The sequence below is a fragment of the Acanthaster planci genome, unplaced genomic scaffold (genome assembly GCF_054643075.1).
Source record: "Acanthaster planci isolate LZ-2023a unplaced genomic scaffold, COTS_SCS Contig17, whole genome shotgun sequence".
In the NCBI taxonomy this organism is placed as follows: Eukaryota; Metazoa; Echinodermata; class Asteroidea; order Valvatida; family Acanthasteridae; genus Acanthaster; species Acanthaster planci.
This window is the reverse complement of record NW_028257641.1, coordinates 2,127-27,546: the sequence shown is the minus strand read 5'-3', so window position 1 is coordinate 27,546 and position 25,420 is coordinate 2,127. Positions and strand designations below refer to the sequence as shown.

Genomic DNA, 25,420 nt, shown 5'->3' with positions numbered 1-25,420 from the left:
GTAAACACTCGCAGGATAAGTTCCCCCAGGAATCTATATGTTTTTCCAACTCTGAAATCCCAGGAAAGATGTGGATATTCATCAGTGCCACACGTACTGAAATAACTTTAATGTGCTTAATTAGTTTTTCTACGAGTCAGTGTCCCTTTTGTTAGTTTACCTTTGATCTAGAGGTATAACGTAGAGTTGTTGTATTAAGCAAAGTTTGGTATCTACCCAAACGACCAAAACTGGAACCCAAGTCGATTTTCTTGGGATAACCTTTTGAATAAAGTTCATGACGTAATGTTTCTTCGCGCTCACAGTTATTAATGTATCTTGCCTGCAGTTCGCATTTTCGTGCGTTGCCTGAGAAGTAATTTTGTCCACAGCACAATTTTCAAGTTGTCAACTGGAGGCATACAACATTTAGTGTAACCAGTTTTAAGATTTCATTTGCATTGTTCTGGACAGTTGAGTTGATCAGACTACCAGAGAGCTCAGGAAACTCTCAAGTGTCCGTTATGTGCAAAAACTGAAGTAGCTTGTGTATTTAAGCGCTGGACATGACCGTTTATCCACCCAGTATGGAATCCAACATCACCACTCCAAAAGAAGAGAGGAGAGATTTCTCCCTAAAATAAGAAACACGCATTTGGAAAAAGAAAGGATTTAAAAAAAAAAAAAGATGTTACATGTATACGCGGTGGTCTAAGTATGGGATAAAATGAAGTAATAGAGGCCTACGACACACGAGTACAATCGGATGCCCTGTAACTTCAGTGGACGGAATGTTCGATATTTATCTAATTATTTTGTGTCATCAAACCCTTAGGCCAATTAAGCGTTGAGAACCTCTTCCACCACAAATGCACATCTTCCGATATGCTGGGTAAAAAACCCACACGTAGGCCTTTGGTAGTTTGATTCATGTTATCTGTAGCCATGTTACCATTAGCCGATTGGTTTACATCCTGCACAAGCACGCATGCGTGGTGTCGATGGATGCATATGTGAATGACGTTAGCAGCTTTCCTTGGTATAACTAAGTGGACGTCCTATTTAGCAGAGCGGCAGGTGACCACTTTAGACCACTGTATTGTAAATATTCGATCAGCTCTTCCAGACAGTAGAAAAATAGAAAATTACAATTGATGAAAATGTTTTACTTTTTCTGGTACGTGTAATAGAAAAGAAGAAACGTTAACAAATTATAGGCCTATAGAGTAACTTTTGTAGTGGGCATAATTTTACAGTCATGACACCTGCTGACATGATTTTTTTTTTTTTTTACTAGTTTAGGCCATTTTATTGTCAGTCAACCAGTGGAGATTAGTGCGTTTCTGGCTAAGATAGCGAAAAGGTTTCACACACTGAACCAAATACAAATATCCTCACTTTAAAGGATACATTTATTTAAAAATAACAAGAAAAACCCAGGGATTCTATTCACAGAAGATAATTATTATTTAACAACAAAAATAAATAAAGGGCCTAGCTTGAAGATGTGTTGAAGTTGGGGATGACTTGTCTTGGCTTCACTTGGAAATAAGCTGGGGAGCTTGCAGTTAAAGGACTTGCAGTTCGAGTGGGCTTGAATGAATTCCAAAGATCATTGGCTTAGTGCAGATGGTGTGTATGGCTCGATTGCACTGTCTCTCCTTCCCCGGCTTGAATAAATCAGGTGTGGGGAACAGAATTCACGTGACTCCACTCCTTTCTCCATGCTCCAAGTCACTCACTGTCCAGCAGTATATGCAGCTCAATAGGCTCACTGATGTCACTCTAGTGCTTTGGTACTGCTAGGGGTGTCTTTGCCTAGGGCAGGACACGGACGAATATGTTAATGCAGGTTAATGCAAGGAGAGATCACAGAGACAACAGAACAGTCTCTGTTGAGTCCAGTAGCCAAGTGAAGTACTAACTATACTAAAGTAAAATAGTTGTATGGACTATCAAAAATGAAAGTCCCTTTAAAACACTACATGGTGTGTAAGGTTGTCATGGTTACCAGTGCTGGTCAATGCCCTCGTCCACCTGGGTACTGCGTTTATGTGTGTGGGTTGGTCTACACAGAAATGATCAAAGTGCTACGAGGACACTATACCAAGACCGGTGTCTTGGGAATTACAAGGTTACAACTGTTGCGGTCAAAGTTTGGAAGTCTGAGTTCGGGAAATATGAGTGACTCATAATCAGGAGGTAAAAGTTAATTAAGATTAAACATTAAAATGTCAAAGTCCTGAGCAATGAAATTGATTTAAAGCAAAAGGAGTGCACATATCAAAAAGATTAAACACCCTGATATAAGAAATGAAATAAAGAAAAAACAAACCACTAAATACATGTATATGCGACTATAGTAAAAACCTACTTAGAGGTGAATCAAGTCAAATGATTGAAATTTATCAAGTGATCAAAAACAGAAGAATGTTGCAAATTCACAGACTTAATTAATTTGTACAGGAAGGAAATATACCTCTCTTCACTTTAGTCAAGAGAATGTGATTGCTCAATGTATGCTAGAAGTAATATATCATAAAAACGTAAGGAAAATAATATACGAGTAATCCTATAGGAGTCAGTTCTTTCTTAATTAAGTTTTACTAATTCAGAGGTCTTTTACATGAGAATGTTAAACTTCCAAATCAATGGAAACTCATACAGCAAGTTACATTAATTCGGTGTTCAGGGACCATGAAGTCAGAATGTTTCGACAGATTGTGGAAGATATCGCAAAAGAAATGGTGTTTGCATCTGGAAACAACAGAATCTTAAACAGATGTCAACGTGGATAGAACCTCTAAAGTGAACCTTGGCTTAAATTAAGATGTGCACAAATTCTTTTGCTCTTTGAAAACATTCTCAGTCAAAATTACAATGACTGCAATTAAGAAATACAATATGATATTAACTTATAACGACTTGGTCTAAACTTTGAGATAAGAACAGACACTTCAATTTAGGCATAAACGTAAGACAAAAGTATCATCAAACTCACCAAGAGCAGGACAGGGACGAATATGTAATTGTGGCAGGTTCAATGCAAGAAGAGATCACAGAGACAACAGAACAGTCTCTGTTGAGTCCAGTAGCCAAGTGGAGTGGAGGGTCCGACTGGCCACTGAATTCATCTGCTCCTCTTCAAGGACGCTTGTGGTTGGTTGCAAGTTCTACTACCGTCAACCTGCCCACACGCGCTGCAAAGCAACCCACACATGTCTAAGAAACTGCATAACCTAACTCTAGGGGAGTGAAAATTTCAAAAAAAAAATGGGGGCACAAAATTTATCATATTACCCATTTAATCTACTTTTTTGCTAATTTTTTTTTATAGTTAGAACTATTTTTAAAATATATGTGACGACTTTTTCATCGGTGCTTTGGGCGAGCCTTGGAGGTGCGTTCGTTTTAAAAACAAAAGTTGGGGGCATATTCAGGGACTGCTTGCATTATAGAGTACTGAACCATGAAGAGAATCGGACGGCGTTGATTCTCTCCCGATATTATGGGTTACGGTTGTAGAATGTGTTATTTTGTACTGCCACTTTTTTTACCCAGTGTTAGGCCTATGCTCCTTTTGCTCACCAGCCCAGCGATTTACCTATTATTCCGCGTTAAGCAAATGTATACTACTAATTTCGGGAAAGGACCAATTAAGAATGGCACAGCTAACTCTTTTAAGAAAACGGCTTCTGGCCACTGTCTTGAATGTAACCCTCCCCCCCCCAAAAAAGAAACCAGACAAGACTTACCTCATCCTGAACACAACCAGAGGGCGCTATTTCCGTCCTACAGTGTACGTTTTTTGCGATTTGCTTTGGGTGAGCGTGTACATGTATCGCACATGAGACAGTGTGTGGAACCGTAGAAGATGCGAGCAATACAACCTCACACGGTTGCATGGTGAGTGTACAAAGTTGTCCCTTCCGCTGAGTACCACTCTTTATTTTGCCCGTTTTGCGCCAAACGTACATGTTTGTATGCAACCCCAATTGGCAAGAAAATAGCTGACCGTGTAGACAAAATACGTCGAATTTGAGTAATGGTTCGGCTTCGGAAGGCATTATTGCCATCTAAGGCATTTTATGCTTAAATTCCCAGAATTTCGGACGTAACTTTGTTCATTTTTGGTAGAATGACGTCACGCAGCGACTGTTTGGTGCGGTCATGATTGAAACATGATTGAAACGAGCCTTAGTAAGTTGCGTTTGTCCAGGCCTTTGGTGTGGAAAATTTGTGGTTTTTGTGATTGATGCGAATTTACATAACATTTTGGAGGTCATTCTTTCGATTTCCATTACGAAAAATAATTCTGGCGTTCTCTTCGTGGTTAATTCGCCTCTGTTCGCACAGGTATTTGGAGACCGAGCGCCGATCATATAAGCTCATTTTGGTACCCTGCTCAGCTCAATACAGTACTTGCTGTGAAGAAGTTGATCGGCGACCAGTTTCAGTTTCCACGTGATATTGCAACGTCGTGGCACGATCTGAATCTCTTGTCTAGAGCTAGGTCTAGGTCTTCGCTCCATTAGAAATGCGTGGAGACGCCCAGACAATAGACATAGCCGCAGCTCTGGAAGCCCGCTTCGGACACGGCCTAAGCTTACAATGAGCACGCGCGCGCGCGAGATGACATGTTTGGCTCGCGTTGTCGGGATTGTTTGTATATGACTTAATTCATAGGAGGTAAGTGAGAAATGTCCCTGCCTTACCAACCAACAATTGAAAAAAAGGACGGCCCAGACGATAATGAGATTTCCGTGTGACAACTTGAAAACCCAGTAATGTGGGCTTAAGGTTATTTTGCCCTTGCCTCTGTTGATTTTACACTGCTTTTGCTATGGTAAAGTGCATCCTAATCCCTTAGCCCCAAAAATGGGGTTCATTACCTTGAGCACCCTGTTCCTATCACAGGGGAACAAATTCTACTTTTCAAAATAACTTATCTTAACAAGTTGTTGGTGATGACCTCTTTTTTGAGAGATATTTTGGGTAAAACGGCATGACCGCCCCGAAGAGCAGTCCACTAATTCAAGTGAGAATTTCTGACCAGCTCATTAGCATTAAAAGTGCCCCCACAGTATGTTTTGAAAAAGAGATTGTATGGCCCCCAAAATGGTGAGATTGTGTAAATCTTTGCCAGAATCAACTCCCTGGGTCTTTAGGCTTTCATCTGAGAGCAGCATGGCTAAAAACTACTCTTGAAAAATACTCCAAAGTGCCCGAGAAAGTTGAGGGTTGTCACTTGAAAAATGGCTGCAAGCACACTTTCGAAAAATCACTTTTGGGGGGGTACTTTTGTTTTGAGGGAATAACTCAAAATGTAATCAGTTGTGTTTCAGATGTCTCAGGGATGTTGGTACACATATTATTGGGCCCCGAACAATGCTGATTTTACACTGTTCTATGGGGCCTGAATTAGTGGACTACACTCACATATAAGCGAATGTAGTCTGGTTCCTTGACCTGGATGGAGATTTGTTTTAATGAAACCAAAAAGCCTGACTCGGGTAACCATACGAAAAACAAAATGGCGTCGTTCGACTGAGTGGTTGTCTTTTGCCAAAGTCGGGTTAGAAATTTGAAGTTTTCTTGCTTAAATATTGTTAAATTTTACCTAAACTAGGCCTGTCAGGAATGAGTAATGGTTCCTTATGATCAAAATGTTTGTTAGTTTGAGAAAGTGGACTTTGTTTCCTTATTATAGGAGCAGGATGCTAATGGTAATGAACCCCCCACAAAAAGGGCTGTGGGGGCTCTCTTTTACAATTTGTCCCTTGTCTGTCGCCACCACAGCCCTATTTCAAGGCATGTCCTAAATGCCTGAAATCCAAACTGCAGGATTGTCACAAACTGAAATGAGAATGACTCGACAATTTTACCTACACCGGCACATTCCTTAGAGTTTGGACATTTATATGAGCACCTGAGCTTTCCCAAACCTAGCCCATTAATGTGGCCTACCCCGCTGCACTCCACTACAGCCACATGCTCATATACCTTCACTACGTAATCTTACCTCTTACTTTTTAGAAACTTCCAGCTAATTTTTGAACTTTATCCTTTCTTGCACATATACATTGACGTTGACAGCTCAAATCATCATGGCGACAAGTTTGTGACCCCAAAACCGTAACTTCACATTATGCAAATACAACACCAGGAGTTCAGATGCGACTGCTAGTTCCTGTTTACCCAGGCATGGGCTGGTAGTCATGGCAGTGAGCAGTTTAGGCATATGGGCATGTGGCTGTAGGGGAGCACAGCATACCGTAGGCCACATTTATGGGGCTATCCCAAACCGTACATTTTCGATATATGGTGCTTTGAAAACCGGGCCTGTGATGTTTCTATGCTGACCATGGGCGGCGCCACGTCGGATTGTTGGGTGGACTGCCCAATTCAAGGGAAATTCTTTGCCAGGCCAAGGCACTCAAAAAGTACCCCTGCAGTTTATTTGAAAAAAAAGGAGATGGTGTGGCCTAAGAAATTGTGGGATTGAGGAAGAATGGCCCAGAATGAACTCCCTAGATTCAAGGGCTCCCATCCTAGGGCAAAGCATAGAAAAATACCTCTGAAAAATTGCCCCAAGAGCCTGAAAAGGTGGAGGGATGTCATTTTTGGGGGTGAGTTTGTTTTTTGTGGATAATCATTGGTTAACCTATTAGAAATTGAAAATCAAATGAAAGCTGAATGACCCCAAAACACTTTGTTTTTTGTTTAAGAGGCCTGAGGGACTTCGGTTGCCCACACCGGGCTGCAAACATGGTCAATTTTACATTCTTCAGTGGGACTTCAATCAGTTCAGTGCACCCTATATTTCAAAATGGCGGCTTCCATGGGGGTTTGGCAGCCGAGATTTAAAAATGGTTTCTGCTGTTTACATTAATCTTAACTAGGGTTTGGAGACAAGAAGAAGGTCTGGTAGACAGTTTTTTGATCTTGTACAATTTGGAGCTTGTGCCAAGCATTTCTGAGTACAAGTTAAAATTTTCAAATTTTTTGCTGTACCAAACTAATTTTGGTTGGGGGTTCTAATGTAAAATCTTTCCGTACTGAAAACAAAAAGGAGAGCTGTAGTTCATAGGATAACTGTGCTCTTTTGTTTGTTCATCTGACTGTCTGCATGTTTGTCAGTCTGTCTGTCCATAGAGGAAGGACACAGAAGGAGTTGCAACTCTGGCACTTTAAAGTGTTGAATGATGTCACCGCTGAGTCAGACGAATAACAGAAAAATTCCAAAACTGCCTGATTGCTGCCGGCATCTTTTAGCCAGACAAGCGTGGCCAGTAGTATCCTGGCAACACTGGTAGTTTTTGGCTTGCAATTAAATACAAATTATTGCTGTGACCAGGATTTGGAGAAAAATCTCTGATATTAGACCTACTTTTGCCATCGTAAATAAAATTTTAAAATTTTGATTCACATTTTCATAGTATCCATCAAAGTTTGAAATTTTATTCTCCCCCAGTACATCAGTTTTCAAAGACTTGGTAAGAGTTTGGCTAAGACTGTCCAAGAAAATGTTGACTTTTTCTGGAAAGCCAAGTTCATAAGTGAAATTATGAGCTATTTCATCACAGGGAGTGATCATGAAATCTCATAAAATACACTTTTGTACAAATGCCATAATAAAAATGATTGAAACAAAACAGAAAATCTGTAAACAACCGGGCCATTTATTCCAAAAATAACTCCAGAAGAAAGTGCTCATTAAACGCAATGACTGCACATAATTTAGGGCAGACAATGTAATGCAAGCAACTGTGCAAGCATTAAATATGTTTTCATAAGATCAAAACAAGCACCAACGATGGCATGAATATTCAATTTCCTATACCTCAGTGGATGTAGATTACCAGCGACAAATTGCAACAGCGATCAGAGGGTACAAAGGGGTTCATGGTTGTGAAACAGATGGGGCATGGTGCATAGCAAATGTTCACTGCACTCTGGCTATGGACATATCAGTAATGCCAGAAAGCGGTAATTGGCCAGATGTTACAGCCCGGGCAGTTCAAACTCCTTCTAAGTCCTTCCTCTATGATCTGTTATTCATCTGTCTGTTCATGGACGTAGGAACTGGGGGGAGCTCAGTGGCCCCCCCTGAAAATATAGTGGAGGGGGCCAGGTCCCCCTAAAAAAGCTCTGCTTTCTCAGAGGGGAAGTTTTAGAGTGGATAGTATTTGTAGCAGTGTGTGATAATTTTACTTAGATCACATTGGAAAATGGAGATTTTACAATTCACTTTCAATCAGGATCTCGTGGTTCCTGTCCCTCCCACACCCAATAACGATATTGAGTCCCATGTCGCACAGTACGCAAGCGAGCCACATCGTAGGCCGTGTCAATGTCTGAAACAGGCTTCCAGAGCTCACGCCGAAGTCTATTTTCTCTGTGTCTCTGCTTATTTCCAATGGAGTGAAGCCATAGACCTAGCTCTACAACAGATTCGGATGCAGCTCACCCCCTTGTTTACATTATTTTAATTTCTTCCTCTTATTTCCTCTGACCCACTACAATGCAATGCGGTCCCGCCGCCATGTTCGTCCTTTTCTCAGCGCCTATAGTTTACAGATGTGTCTTTTATGACTCCTTGAATTCTCGGGTTCCGTACCTTTCTTGCTATTGAATTGACTTAATTCCTTTTACGAAATAAAGAGTGTTTACTTGTCTGTTGGTAAGAATGCTTATTTTCTTATTTCGTTTCTTGCATGCTTTTTTTTGTGGTTCTTTTCTGCCCCTTTTTTTCTGTGCATCACACGGGTCGAAATTAACTTGGTTTCTATGGTAGCCCACAGGACTAGTAATGTCATTGTTTTACTAGTCCTTTGAGTTTTTCAGTAGTCCTACAAAATAATAGTATTATTAATAGTATAATAATAGTAATAGTAAATAGTAGTCCTACAAATAATTAAGTTTTGGATTTTTGGCACTCAAATTGTTTCCTAAATTGCGCGAATCCGAAAAGACGGTATCGATCCATGTGCGCTCGGAAAATTGTATTGTTTCTAACGCACAATGCGATTGGCCGAATCGTTTCATTCTTTTCAGTAACAGCCAGTAGAAATCAATCTTACGTGCTGGAAAGACTATTGTTATCGCTTCAAACACACAGGCTGATTGGACAAAACGCTGGATTATTTTCGCGATAGCCCAGTAGGAAACATTTTTTCTCGTTGCACAATATATCGTTAAAATGTATGGGGTACCGTGAAATCCACACGTACATTCGTATGATGCGTTCAATGTCGTGTGGCTGGCCTACGTGTGTAGAGTATCAGCTCGATGTGAATACATGTACGCATGGGCCGTGTTGTGTACGGAAAGAACCCGTCGTGTCTACAGTGTAACGATAGGCTGTACAAATGTACATATACATGCATCTGCAATCAAAATACCACTGCACGGCATGGTGTTACATTTACGGTGTGTATTTCTTTTCATGCCCCCGCTAAAAAAGGCACTAGCCCGTCGGACTACCGACAAGTAAGAACTGCTAGTCCTCCCACTAAAACCACTAGCCTCGGGCTAGTGGACTACCGCTAATTTCGACCACTGATCATATATAGGTTAGGTTGTGACCTACTGTGATGTGTGATGTGGTATGTGGGTATGGCCGTTAAGTGTTGGAGGGCCCTTTGCTCACTATGTGGTGCATGCGTTCGAACAATAACGGCCCAACGCAGTTCGGGTCTGACCGCAGAGCGAGGCTTAGTGAGCCGCCCCGCTTCCCTGTGGTGCGGTTTTGCATTTTCCAATTAGCGGCCTCGACGAGGAGAGACCTGATTAGGCTGAGGCACCTCGGGCCTGGATCGTCACAATCAGGTGGACTGGAGTACCGCAAAACCTGATCGATACCCTCCTTGAATAGAGAGAACCGGAGTACCGCATCTCCCAGATCAAAACGGCCTCTATAGATCAGGTGGACCGGAGTACCGCGAAGCCTTTGATCTCTGATGACCACTACCAGGATTGATCAGGCTGAGAGTGCGGTTCCGTAATAATGCCCTTGATCACTGATGACTTCCACCCACCTACCCACCACAGAGCCAAGCCTGCTGGTCTTCTGCCGTTGTCTTTTATGCCCACTCCCGGCGCTGCGACCGGCGGCTGCTGTGCGGCCAAGCAGTCCGGGGGCCCGAGGTGATGGGCCCTGAGGCTACACCTATTCATCGGGTTGAGCGGATTTTCCGCATCAATGCCTTTGATCACTATCATTGGGAGTAATGTGCCGTCCCTTCCTTTAATGCTGCTGCAGGTTCCTGGCATTCTTATTACATCCCCGAAGAGCCCTGCCGACTGATGGCTCAGTGGGGCCTGCGGGGCGATAGTCAGCCGTCTGCCCTGGGCCTTTCACTGGCCCTTGCTCACCGGGCGACATCCGATTGGAAGTCGGCCCAGTCAACACCCTCCAGGCTGACAGCGGGCTCCACAGCAGGATCGCCAAGCTCCCCCGCTTCAGTCCGTTCGGTCGCTTCGGCGAGCCTACAACCCTGCATGTTGTCCAGCCTCCTGTTGCCTTGGACAATGGTGCCCCTTCTAGACTGTTACGTCGCTGGGGTTTCCGTCCGCCAAAGCTCATCCGCAGCTCCAACCTGCAGGTGGATTCCGGTCATGAGCCTACTGATCTTGATCTCGGACGTACTTCGCAAGAGACGACCGACCGGATTTTTGCCCAGCCCTTCCTCCACCCGTGCCGGCCTCCAGTTCCCATGCTTCCACTAATTCCAAGAAGCGCAAGGCCAAGTCATCCTCCTCGGCTTCTTCCTCGTCCAAGACCAAGAAGAGACACCATTCCCAGCCGGATCCGCCTCCATGGATGGCGACTCTCCAGTCTCTTTCGGAGCCCTTCTTGTCGCTCACCCGTAAGATAGACTCTGAGCCTCAGCCAGTGGCGAAGGCACCTGATCCGGATCCTCTTCCGGCTGTTCTGCCTCCTACTCACAGGCCTCCTTCTGTTGCCTCGGACCAAGCCTAGACTCATGCCGGACCAAGCCTCGACTCGTGGCGATCCGCCTCCCTCTGAACTTCTCCTTCAACCCTACTCTTTTGAGGATGATGACATCGACTCGTTGGCTGGTCTGACTCAATTGGAAGGCCGCCTCCGCCTCCTTCAACGCAACATGATCCATGTTCTGGGGCTCCTGTCATTGGATCCTGCACCGACAGAACATGAATGTGCTTCATCCAAGTGCCACCCTTTATGACTTGAGTCAGCTGAGCCAATCTTCCCAGAGATTCCGCTGAACCGTTCTTGTGTGGAAATGATGAATGCCCTGGCAAAGGATAAACACTGGCGCGCATTCCCGCCCAGAGCTTCATCTTATTACTGGTTTCCTCGGGAGGATATCTCTCGCTTCCTGTCAACCACAGATATTCCTGACGCTGCAAGAGACAAGATGTCGTTCGATTCCGGCAAGGCGAAAACCTTCCAGGGTAAGGACAAAACTATCCTTGACCTGTCCCTCCGTTGCATTGATACGGCGTCCCGCTTTGGCCTCCGATGTTCAGTCTTTCCTCTTTTTCTATCGCAGTATATTGCCCAGGCCTGTGAAGAAGAATCTGCTCTCTTCAGACTTTGAGGCCTTAGCTTTACGAGGCTTTGATAAGGGACTTAATTCGATCTTTGAATAGTTCACTTGCATTTCCATTCTGGCCACTTCTACCCGCAGATCCAACGTGATGTACACCATGGATATCCCCTATGGGTCCGTCAAGAATAGGCTTATGGGCCTCCCCCTCTGGGGGACAATCTCTTTGCTGGGAAGTTCACTGAAGTCCTTGAGTTGGAGGTAAAATGTATGGAGACTGCTAAGAAAATCTCACTTCGTGAACCAGCACCTCTACACCATCATCGGTCATCGGCCCCGCAGCGAGCTCCTCCTACATCGGCTCCCAGAAGTTTTCAGTCATGCCCTCCCGGCCGTGGTACTTCACACCATGACCCCGGTCCTATCGGGGAACGGGGTTGGTGACTTCTTCCGTTTGCCTTTGGCGGCCGCCGATCCCCAACCCGTCGGCGGCCGCCTGGGTAACTTCAGCAGGTTCTGGTGGGAAATCACCGCGGACAGCTGGGTCCTCTCCACCATTGCTCTTGGCTACTCCCTCGAGTTCACAAACTCCCCGCCGTCCGGGATGGTCTTCCGCTCCACTCCTCCTCCATGCGACAAACTCAAGTTCTGGAGGAGATTGCAGCATTGTTACACAAAGGAGCCATCACACTGGTGCATCCGAACCAGCTATCCACCGGCTTCCTTTCGTCTTTTTCCTCGCACCCAAAAAAGACCCGGGAAAATGGGGGGCCAATAATCAACCTGAAACCGCTCAACAAGTTCATCAGGCCAAGGGGGTTTTAAATGGAGACTCTGAGCATGGTCCTACCCTCTCTACCTATTCCGTGCTGGGCCACCTCAATAGATCTACGGATGCGCTGCCCCAACGAAGCAAGTTCTGCCACTTCTCTCACCCTCGAGGCCACGACACGTCTAGGGTTCCTCATCAATTACGACAAGTCGGCCCTCGATCCATCACAACGGCTGACCTACCTGGTGGCAGCTCTCGATCTTCTCAACGGTGTTGCGACTCCGTCACCGGAACGCATCCTAAATCTGCAATAATGTGCCCTTTTGTTCCTGCGCTCCAAGGCTCTTCCGGCGCTGGCCTGGCTCCGCTTCCTTCTCAGATTTATGGCCAGCCTCGTCAACCTTGTTCACTGGTGTCGACTGCGAATGCGGCCACTTCAACTTCATCTCCTGTCTCAGTATCGCCCCAAGATCGATCCGATTTCTACCTTGACGAAGAATATCACAAGGTCCTGGTTGTTCTTCAGAGATGTCTCCTTGGTGGACATTTGCCAGGCGACTTGTTGGAAATCTCCTTCCACCTTCACTGAGTGCTACCTGAAGGATGTCCTGCGGAGTGAGATGACTCATGGCACAGCAACCCTACGCTCAGCGATTGGGACAGCATCCAGCACTGTCCCTCACCAAACAAAGAATTCCTCATCGTAGATGCTATTCCTTTGTTCTAGAATAGTGAATGTTCGCTTGAATAGCGCCCGCCTATGTTCTCTTGTAATTACTCTCCCATCGCCGACCCTCCTTCAGGGTACGGTGCTTCTCTGCATATGTAGGCTGGATAGGGGTATGTGAACGCAGGAGACTCCTCCTCAACATTAGTGTGGGTTAGGTGTCCTAGTGATACTTACCCTGTCCAGCAGCTCCCGCCCGTCCTTCTCCACTTTGGCTCCGGGGAACTTCTCTGCTTCGAAAAGAAGGACGAACATGATGGCGGGACAGCATTGCATTATGCTGGGTCAGGGGGCAGCATGCATAATCATTTCTTTTCAGCGAATTGTAATAGCCACTTGGGAAATTTGCATATGTAGGCTGGACAGGGGTAAGTATCACTAGAAGACCCATCCCACACTAATGTGGGGAGGAATTTAGAGGTCATTCTTGGTGGATAAATTCATTTTGTGCCCAGTACTGGGTAACATCTATAGGGAGCCATAGCATAGTACTGTTTATAAATTTGGGAAAGTTTTCTGCACAGACTGTGATCCCTGTATGAGCCTTGACCTGAACCAAGAGAGAACACTAATTCCTTGGCATCAGAGGCTCCTTTGGTTCATGAATGACTAGGACATGCAAGCAGCCCCATCGCTACCAACAAAATGAATACTCCAACCAACACGACTCTTCTCAACCAATTAGGCTGTGCTTCTACTCAAGGTGGATCAGCATTTGGGGATGGCAGCTGAAACCTTAACTAGAAGAGATTGACTGGCTGAAAAATAGGTGGGGTTGTCTAATTATAGCCCTAGACCAACACTTTTTGTGTTGTGGGATTCCATCTGAATGCAGATGGCTGAAAATAGATCTTAAGAATGCCAAAGATAGAGGAATGTTTAAATCGATGCCTAAAGGCTTGAGAAAAATGACCTTTTGAAAATGTACATTATTTTAAGGTGTTTTGAAGAATAAATGTACTTAGCTAACCAAGCAACAGTAAAAAAGAAACGGAAAATGGCATCTAAGAAGATGAGATTTTTATGATTTTTTTTTTTAGAAATTCCAGTAATGTGAGCTTGTATATTATTTGACCTTGATCTTTGTTGATTTGATACTGTTTTCAATGATGTTTCAGTTGCTGTTGTAAAGTGCACCTTATAATTTGAAACGGTGGCCCCAAATGTGAGTCATACGGGCTGAAATTCAAACATTGTTTGTTATTAGTTTCCCTAGTTTCAGCAGTGACAGAGAGACAAGAAGAAGCTAGTCCCTGGACAAAGTTTTCTGAAGTGTGACAGATCAGAGGTATCATATCACTGGGGACAATACTGGACAGGTATGGAAACAGCTTACATCGTTTTCTGATATTAGTCCATGGTACCTGTAATAACATGCCCAGTTTAGTAAATCTGTACCTTAGGTTTTGTTTCATAAGCTTTTCAACTAATGAGAATCTCCGGCCTTTGGGGCTGGGTTGAGTTTCTCTGAACAAATTGGAAGATGCAATCATTAGGTGTGATTGTAACATTTGTCACAAACTGAACAGAAATTGGAAAGAGGCTGAATCCACAAGCTGCTTGCAGTGAATGGGGAGTTGTACTGAAATAATAAAGGGGATGGGTGGAGATTATAGAGGGATAAATGCCACATTCCTGGATCCAAATCATGTACAAGGATGACTACACACTGCATTCCAAAGGTGTCATATGAAACATCTGGACTGTTCTTTCATTTTATCATAGTCAATGAAGCCATCAGCGGCCATATTTCTGTGTCAGATACAAGGCCTTTCATATGACAGTTTGTTACAATATGGCATTTGAGCCAACATTCACACATGGTTGGTGGTGGCTTCAGTTGGTACAATAGCATTTTGAGTCTAGGGTTTCTTTATGACACAGGCAGGCTTCTATAATACACACATGAGGCGGAAAGTATGATATGGAAGCCAATATTTACCATAATTCCTGGGTGTAAATTTTAATCACATCTGTCTTGAACCACATGTCTGGAAGAAGGTCATTGGGGAAGCACTAACAACTTCTTAATCAGTTTTCTCCACCTCTCTCAATCCTCCTCAGTGAGTAGTCATACAGTCTGTGATAGAAACAGTTTCTTTGGTTTTGTTAGTTGTAGCATTGATGAAGAGACAAGACTAGACCCCTGGGAGACGGTTTTCTGGATTGTAACACTTCACCAGATATTTGTTACCGCCAACACTACTCACTTGGTAAGCACTTTATATGGTGTTCTGATTTTAGCCTCATAAGAAAAGGCATGTTCCAGCTTTTGAAAAACAGCAGCTGTACCTGAGTTGTATAAATGTACAGTTCTCAAATCTGGAGCCTGGCTTGGACTCCACTCATGAAGATGATGAGAGCAGCTGGTAGAAACGTTGAGTACTCACTCAACGGTTCTTAGTCCACAGTTCAAATGGTGCAGTTTTGTAGAAATTTGGCTACTAACATAGAGAGGTATTGAGTATTTTCTCACCTCTAACCCTTAGCTTTGGAAATTTGTACATATCTCATATATCTCATGTGTACATATCTCATATATCTCATGTGTACATATCTCATATATCTCATTTGTACATATCTCATATATCTCATTGTACATATCTTATATATCTCATTTGTACATATCTCATATATCTCATTTGTACATATCTCATATATCTCATTTGTACATATCTCATATATCTCATTTGTACATATCTCATATATCTCATTTGTACATATCTCATATATCTCATTTGTACATATCTCATGTATCTCATTTGTACATATCTTATATATCTCATTTGTACATATCTCATATATCTCATTTGTACATATCTCATATATCTCATTGTACATATCTCATGTATCTCATTTGTACATATCTCATATATCTCATTTGTACATATCTCATATATCTCATTTGTACATATCTCATATATCTCATTGTACATATCTCATGTATCTCATTTGTACATATCTCATATATCTCATGTGTACATATCTCATATATCTCATTTGTACATATCTCATATATCTCATTTGTACATATCTCATATATCTCATTGTACATATCTCATATATCTCATTTGTACATATCTCATATATCTCATTTGTACATATCTCATATATCTCATTGTACATATCTCATATATCTCATTTGTACATATCTCATGTATCTCATTTGTACATATCTCATATATCTCATTTGTACATATCTCATATATCTCATTTGTACATATCTCATATATCTCATTGTACATATCTCATATATCTCATTGTACATATCTCATATATCTCATTGTACATATCTCATATATCTCATTTGTACATATCTCATATATCTCATGTGTACATATCTCATCTCATTGTACATATCTCATATATCTCAGTACATATCTCATCTCATTGTACATACCTCATATATCTCATTGTACATATCTCATATATCTCATTTGTACATATCTCATATATCTCATGTGTACATATCTCATATATCTCATTGTACATAGTATCTCATATATCTCATTGTACATATCTCATATATCTCATTGTACATATCTCATATATCTCATTTGTACATATCTCATATATCTCATGTGTACATATCTCATATATCTCATTGTACATATCTCATATATCTCAGTACATATCTCATCTCATTGTACATACCTCATATATCTCATTGTACATATCTCATATATCTCATTTGTACATATCTCATATATCTCATGTGTACATATCTCATATATCTCATTGTACATAGTATCTCATATATCTCATTGTACATATCTCATATATCTCATTTGTACATATCTCATATATCTCATGTGTACATATCTCATATATTTCATTGTACATATCTTATATATCTCATTGTACATACCTCATATATCTCATTTGTACATATCTCATATATCTCATTTGTACATATCTCGTATATCTCATTGTACATATCTCATATATCTCATTGTACATATCTCATATATCTCATTTGTACATATCTCGTATATCTCATTTGTACATATCTCATATATCTCATGTGTACATATCTCATATATCTCATGTGTACATATCTCATATATCTCATTTGTACATATCTCATATATCTCATTTGTACATATATCATATATCTCATTGTACATATCTCATATATCTCATTTGTACATATCTCATATATCTCATTTTACATAATCTCATATATCTCATTTGTACATATCTCAAATATCTCATTGTACATATCTCATATATCTCATTGTACATATCTCATATATCTCATTTGTACATATCTCATATATCTCATGTGTACATATCTCATATATCTCATTGTACATATCTCATATATCTCAGTACATATCTCATCTCATTGTACATACCTCATATATCTCATTGTACATATCTCATATATCTCATTTGTACATATTTCATATATCTCATGTGTAAATATCTCATATATCTCATTGTACATATCTTATATATCTCATTGTACATACCTCATATATCTCATTTGTACCGTCATATCTCATATATCTCATTTGTACCGTCATATCTCATATATCTCATTTGTACATATCTCATATATCTCATTTGTACATATCTCATATATCTCATGTGTACATATCTCATATATCTCATGTGTACATATCTCATATATCTCATTTGTACATATCTCATATATTTCATTTGTACATATCTCATATATCTCATTTGTACATATCTCATATATCTCATTGTACATATCTCATATATCTCATTTGTACATATCTCATATATCTCATTGTACATATCTCATATATCTCATTGTACATATCTCATATATCTCATTTGTACATATCTCATATATCTCATGTGTACATATCTCATATATCTCATTGTACATATCTCATATATCTCATTGTACATATCTCATCTCATTGTACATACCTCATATATCTCATTGTACATATCTCATACATCTCATTTGTACATATCTCATATATCTCATGTGTACATATCTCATATATCTCATTGTACATAGTATCTCATATATCTCATTGTACATATCTCATATATCTCATTTGTACATATCTCATATATCTCATGTGTACATATCTCATATATTTCATTGTACATATCTCATATATCTCATTGTACATACCTCATATATCTCATTTGTACATATCTCATACATCTCATTTGTACATATCTCATATATCTCATTGTACATATCTCATATATCTCATGTGTACATATCTCATATATCTCATTTGTACATATCTCATATATCTCATTTGTACATATCTCATATATCTCATGTGTACACATCTCATATATCTCATTTGTACAGATCTCATATATCTCATTGTACATATCTCATATATCTCATGTGTACACATCTCATATATCTCATGTGTACATATCTCATATATCTCATTTGTACATATCTCATGTATCTCATGTGTACATATCTCATATATCTCATGTGTACATATCTCATATATCTCATTTGTACATATCTCATATATCTCATTTGTACATATCTCATATATCTCATTTGTACATATCTCATATATCTCATTTGCTGCATTCCGATGTTTTCCCTTCAGAATTCCAACATAACTAAAGCTCTTCAATTCTTAACTTTTCAATGAGTTTGTAAATAGTGCACAATTCAAATCATGCAGGTATTTAGAAATTTGGCCATTTAGTTAAAGAGGTATTGGGTCTTTTCATTGATCTACCCTGAACTTTGAGAATACATCTTTCACCCCATCTCATTTGCTGCGTTCCGATGTTTTCCCCTCTGAATTCTAACATAAGTACAGCTCCAAAAATATAAATTGTAAAGGAAATCAATTCCTCAGTAGTCCACGCTTCAAGTCATGCAGGTATTTAGATATGTGGTCATTTAGCTAGAGACGTATTGAGTCTTTGTTCTCCTCTACCCCTCAAAAGTACCTATCTTACCCCATCGCATTTGCAGAATCCCGATCTTTTCCCCTCTCAAATCTGATATAACAAAGCTTGAACAGTCTAAATTTGTAAAGAAATCTGTTTGTAAATAGTCCACGCTTCAAATCATGCAGGTATTTAGATATTTGGTCATTTAGTTTGAGAGTTATTGAGTCTTTTTATTGCTCTACCCTTCACTTTGGAAATATTTCACCTTCTCACATTTGCAGCATTTGCAGAACTTTTCCCCTCTCAATTGTGACATAACTAAGGCTCCAACAGTCTAAATTTTCGAAGAAATCTGTTCCTGAATAGTCCATGCTTCAAATCAAGGTATGTAGATATTTGGTCATTTAGTTTTGAGAGGTATTGAGTCTTTTTGTTGGTCTACCCTTAACTTTGAAAAAACATACACATTTCACCCCAACTATTTGCTCCATTCAGATGTTTTCCCCTCTGAATTCTAACATAACTGATCACTCATAGTCCCTCAAGGCGCATAAAGATGCTCTAGTGACTTCATTGCTAGTCTGTTTTTGTAAACTAATGCAGGTATACATGGACACTGTAAAGTAGCTGTGTATATGTCCAGCAAAAAGGCCAAATTACTCTGACTTGCAGTGTTCTTTTTCTCATGATTTCTGATCTTTCTGTGACTAAGGGAATAAATCACCAATTAGGACCGAACCTCTTTAAGTAGGAGACAAATCCCTCTGCTGAAACTCGGAGGGAAAAACCACTCAGATGAACAAACAGAAATAGTTGGTTGCTGCTGTTTGTTTGAAATTGGAATAGAACTTAATATTTGACTTTATGGAAGGTTGAACTTAGCCTCACAAACAACTACATGTAACTCTGTATGATGTACAAGGACACTTCCTACTCTTAGAGAAAAGCAGGTGTTTGCCAAGGCTCTCATCAGTCTTTCCACTGACAGTTCGTGCACAGACTAGGGGCCACTCAAAATTTTCAGTGTTTTTCAAATTTCTATTTTTTTTTCATATTTTTTGATCCACCCACCTGCAATTTGTATTTAAAAAAATTGAATTTTCATTCAGTACATGTTCATTATACATGCATTTGATATAAATTCATATACATGTAAAAATCTATAATGCAACATAGTATGGCAAAATGATGGCTGGAATTGCTATAAAATGATTGCAATCGATAGCGCACGCAACAGCATGCCATGTCTAATCCACTCAAAAATGGATCTCCCGAGGTACGGCTACGCCTACAGTCAATTACCGCGTCTCCACACACATGCATACATATACATGTATGTATTTCTATTGGAACAGAGACGTAGACCTAGCTCTAGCCAACAGATTTGGATGCAGTTTGCTGCTGTCTGGTTAGTCTTAGATACAAGGTGATGAACATATCACCATTATTAGCAACTGGTTATATAGTAGGTTTATATAATACGCCTGGTACCATGCTACATTTGTCTTTTATCACCGCTGCAAGTGCCCAGCTGCCAAGTCAAAGAGTAAAAAACCACCTCATTCCATGTTTCACACATACATAATAATGTACAGGAAGGGTCAGTCTGTCTGTATATGGAAACAAAGCTAATAAAGATTGCATTTTGGGAATGCTGGCGTGGCGTGCACGCTACACGTATTTCAGGCAAGTCACAAAAATAAGTTTTTCTGGATTCTAATATAAAAAGTAAATTTCGATTTTCAATTTATTTCCTTAACCCATCCACCCACTATTTAAAAAGTCAAAATTTAAAAAACACTGAAAATTTCGAGTGGCCCCTTAGGAAGACCAGTGTCCATCGCAGGAAAATCACCTGGAGAACCATTCATTCTTATTCACTTTTTAATTCACTCATTAATTGCCTGGTCTTGTCACAGCAGGAGTACTATCACCTTTTGGCTGAGAAGATCTACAAGATCCAGAAGGAGAGAAGCGACAGAAGAGGATGCAGGAGGTACTGATGCTGCCGCTGGAGGCATGCCCATGATGGCAGCAGCACAGCTGCCTCAGCCCCCCCACTAACTGACCAGATCAGTATGTCCACTGGGAAAATGTAGCTCTTTCAACCAACGTATATCAGAATTATGCTGTACATAACAAAATGTATATGATCTTGAAGGGTTATTTTGGTGTCAGTGTTGCTTTGGCTCAGCAATGAAAAGTGGACTGGTAGAATGGGGCGTCAGGTTGGCATAGTGACACTTTTGTCACCTTACACTTCTGTGAATCCAGCCCAGGTTTAATTTGTGGATTTTTCAGTCTTTACTTAACTTTTTGGGGTTTTCTCATCTCTATAATGATCATGGGGAGTTTTTCCTTCCACTTCTTAAACTGAACACTATCCTCACATATTTGCAGTTGTAATGTGAAGTTGTACATCGTCACATTTCTCAAGTGGTTACTGGCAGCCCTTTGAAAAACATGCTGGAAATTATATTGCCACCATCAATAAATAAAGCTACAATTTTTATTGTTATTGTTGTTGGAATTACACAGGGGAAATGGTATTGTTTATGGTAGCAGGGCCAGGTTTCCTTCAGTTTAGTTCTAAATGTGGTCAAAATACAGACTGATCATTTGTGGTTCACTCAAGGAAGTCTGTACACAGGTTAACATAAATTTGGTGTGTGATTTCTACTTACGGTTTTATTTCAATTCCAAGCATCTGTAACTTTTTAAGTTATCACTGAATAATCAAGACCTTTTCTTCATTTGTAGTTTTCTGAACGCTTTTATTTTACTTCATATTTGAAGTGATGTCACCCATAGATCATCGTGCAATTTTTATGACTGCAGATGAATTGACTGAGAGTGTGTACAAAATGCAGATGTAAAACAAAAATTGTACGATGCAAACAACAAATAAAAGTGTAATGCAAATGTGAATTTTATGTTTTGAAACACATTCCATATCTCGGTATGCGGAATGAAGACGTCAACTGTAAATGTAACTAATTCAAGCTTAAAATTATATTTCTGATAGGAGCTTCATTTCAGGTGCTTCTGGAAAAAATCTTTTTTTCTGCACACAACTGTCCTTGCCTATTGTCTCTTTCATGACTTGAACAAAGCTTTTGCCAAAATAGATTGGACTACTAATTTGGAAAACAGACTAATGAATATTTACATGTATGTTGATAGGGTCGCTGCTTGCCAAAGAGAAATCAAATGAAATAGGAAGGGGGAGGTTTCACAGCAACTCTTAAACTTGAAGGTCCCTTTTTCTTGAATGTCTGTATTTAAACAAGATATGCTCTTATTTTTATTGTTCTAAATCCACTTAAATTTGGATGTAACCATGATCTGGCCATCTATATACACAGGTAGGCCTACATGCTAATGGTTTCAAACTTCAAGCATACCTTGACTCGATCAACTCGACTGACATTTAAATATGTCAATGCTCTGATTGTTTTGTTTTTCAAGCACACACAAAGTCTGAGTCTGTGGAGGTACACTGTGTGTTGAATTTGTGTGTTGAATTCCCTGTTAGAGTATACCACTCCATGGGCATGTCCCACATTGTTGAAAAGTATGAGGTTGTGGTAAGAAATGTGTTACAAATACTCTTCAAATGACTGGTGTAAATCAGTATTTGTTGCATTTGGCTGTTTTGGTGTCCATATCTTACCTTTTGAAAGTTGAAATTTTTGGCCAAAAATTATACCCACCTGCAAGTGGACAAGAGGAAAGGGTTGGAAGATTTGAGAAGTAAATTGCTATTCATGTTTCTTCATTTCCACTTGTTTGATTTTTTTTCATAAACAGAAGATTCACTATCCACTGTGCCATACATGGTCTTGAAAGTCACAGATTTGAGTCTTAAGATGGCAACACCTTGCGATTGAAGAATATAATAGAAAGCTTAAGGCTTTAGTACTGAACAGGTCCAGTCTCCCTCAGGAAACTTCTAAGTGCCTTTAGTCTATGCATTTTGTATTCCAAAATGGTCCACCAATCAAAAATGGGCTTGTTTATGTGTCAGGCTTATGTAAAATAAATACAAGCCTTTTGCCTTTTAGACACTTTGGAGAAATATAGGTTAGAAAGTACAGATTTGATCTTGTATGGCCTGTTCCACTTCACCACAGGTCAATACATTTGAGACAAATCTAGGGAATTTCTGTGTACAAATGATTCAAAATGATTTTGAATTCTAGATGAGTACTCCATGTACTTTTTGTAATTCCTCTAATCTGTATAATAGTCGGAGGATTTTAATTGACTGAAATAAAATATGTAGCCTGAGACATTAATAATATGTCCATGATTTGAACTGCACTTTATTACTCCTTTTTTGCAACTTTCTGTTCCTCTTAAGTTTCTTGTATATATGAAAGAAACCTGGAAGTTATGCCTCATGGATACTCTCATTGACTCGGAAAAGTGCTCCGGAAATTTAAGAAGCTATTAAAGGAAGAATGATTTAAAGAGGACACCCTAACGAATATGAAGATTTTTAAAAGGTGTAGCTCAAATATTGCTTTTTTCTTGCTTTTTTAAAAGGTGTAGCTCAAATCTTGCTTTTTCCTGAATGAAAGAATGAGATAAGAAAAAAAAGTCTCTGATTTACAGCGAATTATATTGTGGAAATATTTCATTTTCCGAAACGGTTCTTGTTAGGCAAAGGTGTTGGCATTTCTCCTGGGATGGGGTAGGGCACTGCATTCATCAGCATTAAACTGAAAAAATCGGTAGACGGGTGTTAACGCTGAGGTATTTTCAAGTACTTTGATTTGATTTACTCACTTTTCCCTAATATAAAAACTGTGATATAGAAACAAAATGAAAGAGGGCCCTTTGAAAAATGTCCAAATAAAGAAACCCCGGTCAGCGGCAAAAGCAGGGATAACGCAAAACAGTTTCAAAACAGCGGTCCCAAAAAACCCATTTGCGATTTTCAACCACTTTTATTTTCTCTTTCCCCAGGAGGAGACGGGGGAGGGGCCCCTCCCTCTTGCAACGTGCACACGCACAAACTTGAGAGCGCGGTTCTTGACCTCCACAAGTCACTGCTCCGTGTACGTCGTGTGTCGTGACTTGGACCAATGCTCGGACGAGCTTGAAGCTCAAGTCGTCTTATCTTGCTAGCGCTACCGGCCTTTTCCAATTGAGGGCGCTGTACATGTGTTAGATGTGTCCGTCCTATCCGGCCCGCGATGATCATGCTGCGTTCGAAGTTTTGTGAAACTTCACGATTTTCAGCAAAGATTGTATAGCGCTGCGCTATACAATCTTTGATTTTCAGCACAAAAAGGACGTCATTGGTGAAGCGTGGGACATCATATGGTACCATTTTCCCACAAAAACAACTCAAAAGATGGTCAACTGATGCAGGTATGTTGAAAACCACTTTTTGTTTTCAGGACTTGCTAACGTTTTGGCACGGTGTATGGAGGCCTATGGTACTTTTCCTAGTCGGTGCAAAAGGCCCATCGTACGGAATTCCATATCTGTCGTCGTTCGTCGCCTTTTGCTTTTTGTTGTGCTCCAATGAGCCGTATCTATGAACGCTGGGGACGCTGTCGAAAACCGAATTTTTCACTTCCGGGTGTTATCATGTTGTCAAGGATAGGAAGGAAAGTTTTTGTGCAACCTCAACTACATACAGCTGGCTAGCCATGGCACTTGACATCTACCCTAAGGGGGAACAGGCCTTGTTCGCTAAAAGCTGGATGACTCCATTTGTAGTATTTTGTGCTTTGGTGAGTATCTCCAAATAGTTTGGTAAGATATAGGCCTAATGCAACAACTTCATGAGACACTTCAGAATATAGCCAAGGCCTACCCTGAGAAAAGTCCTGGATATTTTTGCAGTCCCTCTCTTCTTTGTAAGCTGCACCATGTGCACGGCTGGGCTAGGCTAGGCTTTTTGTAGAAACCATCCTAGGCTTAGGCCTAGTACATTTACCACTCCGCAACATAAATTAATAAATTTTTGAATTAATTTCATTAGCCTCCCTATTATAGGGTCTAAATCGCTGTACTGATGTTATCTCGAAGAGGATGTCATTAGAAATATTTTGATATAAATTTGGATTCCGTCGGACCCTGCAAAATAAAGAAAAATCTGTTTGAAGTAGGGATGTACGTTTTGAGATGTGTTTTGTATATGTGTAATGCAGATCAAAATGTGATAATTTTGTACACAAAAATGAGTGTGGACTTTAACTGAAAGCTTAACATAAGTGTTTTTGTAAAATCGTTGTTCTTATTTGTGCCTTATTTCAATGAATCAAATGCAGGCTGTACTTCAAAGTTCAAAACGATTGAAAATGGAACTGCACGCAAAAAGACTATTTAAGTAAACGAGTTTCCAAGTAAACAGCGCTCTCACTCATTTAGTCATTCCCCTACCTATAATAAACCTTTTGTTGTTTTGCAATGCATTATGGGTTTGGATGACAAACCAGCAATACATTTTATGCACAACCCTATGGGTGTAGTGTACATGTACCTGCAAAACAATCTGTTACCATTTTATTTCATACTCCAGTTCAA

General features: G+C 40.3%; 1 long non-coding RNA gene across 5 annotated transcripts; it reads left to right on the top strand.

Annotated features, from left to right (window-relative positions):
• Positions 1-3,801: 3,801 nt before the first annotated feature.
• On the top strand, positions 3,802-23,178 carry LOC110990599 (uncharacterized). Of its 5 annotated transcripts, none has more exons than XR_015423845.1 (6): positions 3,802-3,885; positions 13,540-13,784; positions 14,223-14,334; positions 15,129-15,228; positions 19,159-19,261; positions 20,797-23,178. It is a non-coding gene; the product is annotated as an uncharacterized LOC110990599 (long non-coding RNA). The 5 variants fall into 5 exon arrangements; XR_015423848.1 differs by lacking the exon at positions 3,802-3,885 and adding an exon at positions 4,577-4,668 and having other exon boundaries at positions 13,701-13,784; XR_015423846.1 differs by lacking the exon at positions 3,802-3,885 and adding an exon at positions 4,585-4,668.
• The last annotated feature ends 2,242 nt before the right edge of the window (positions 23,179-25,420 follow it).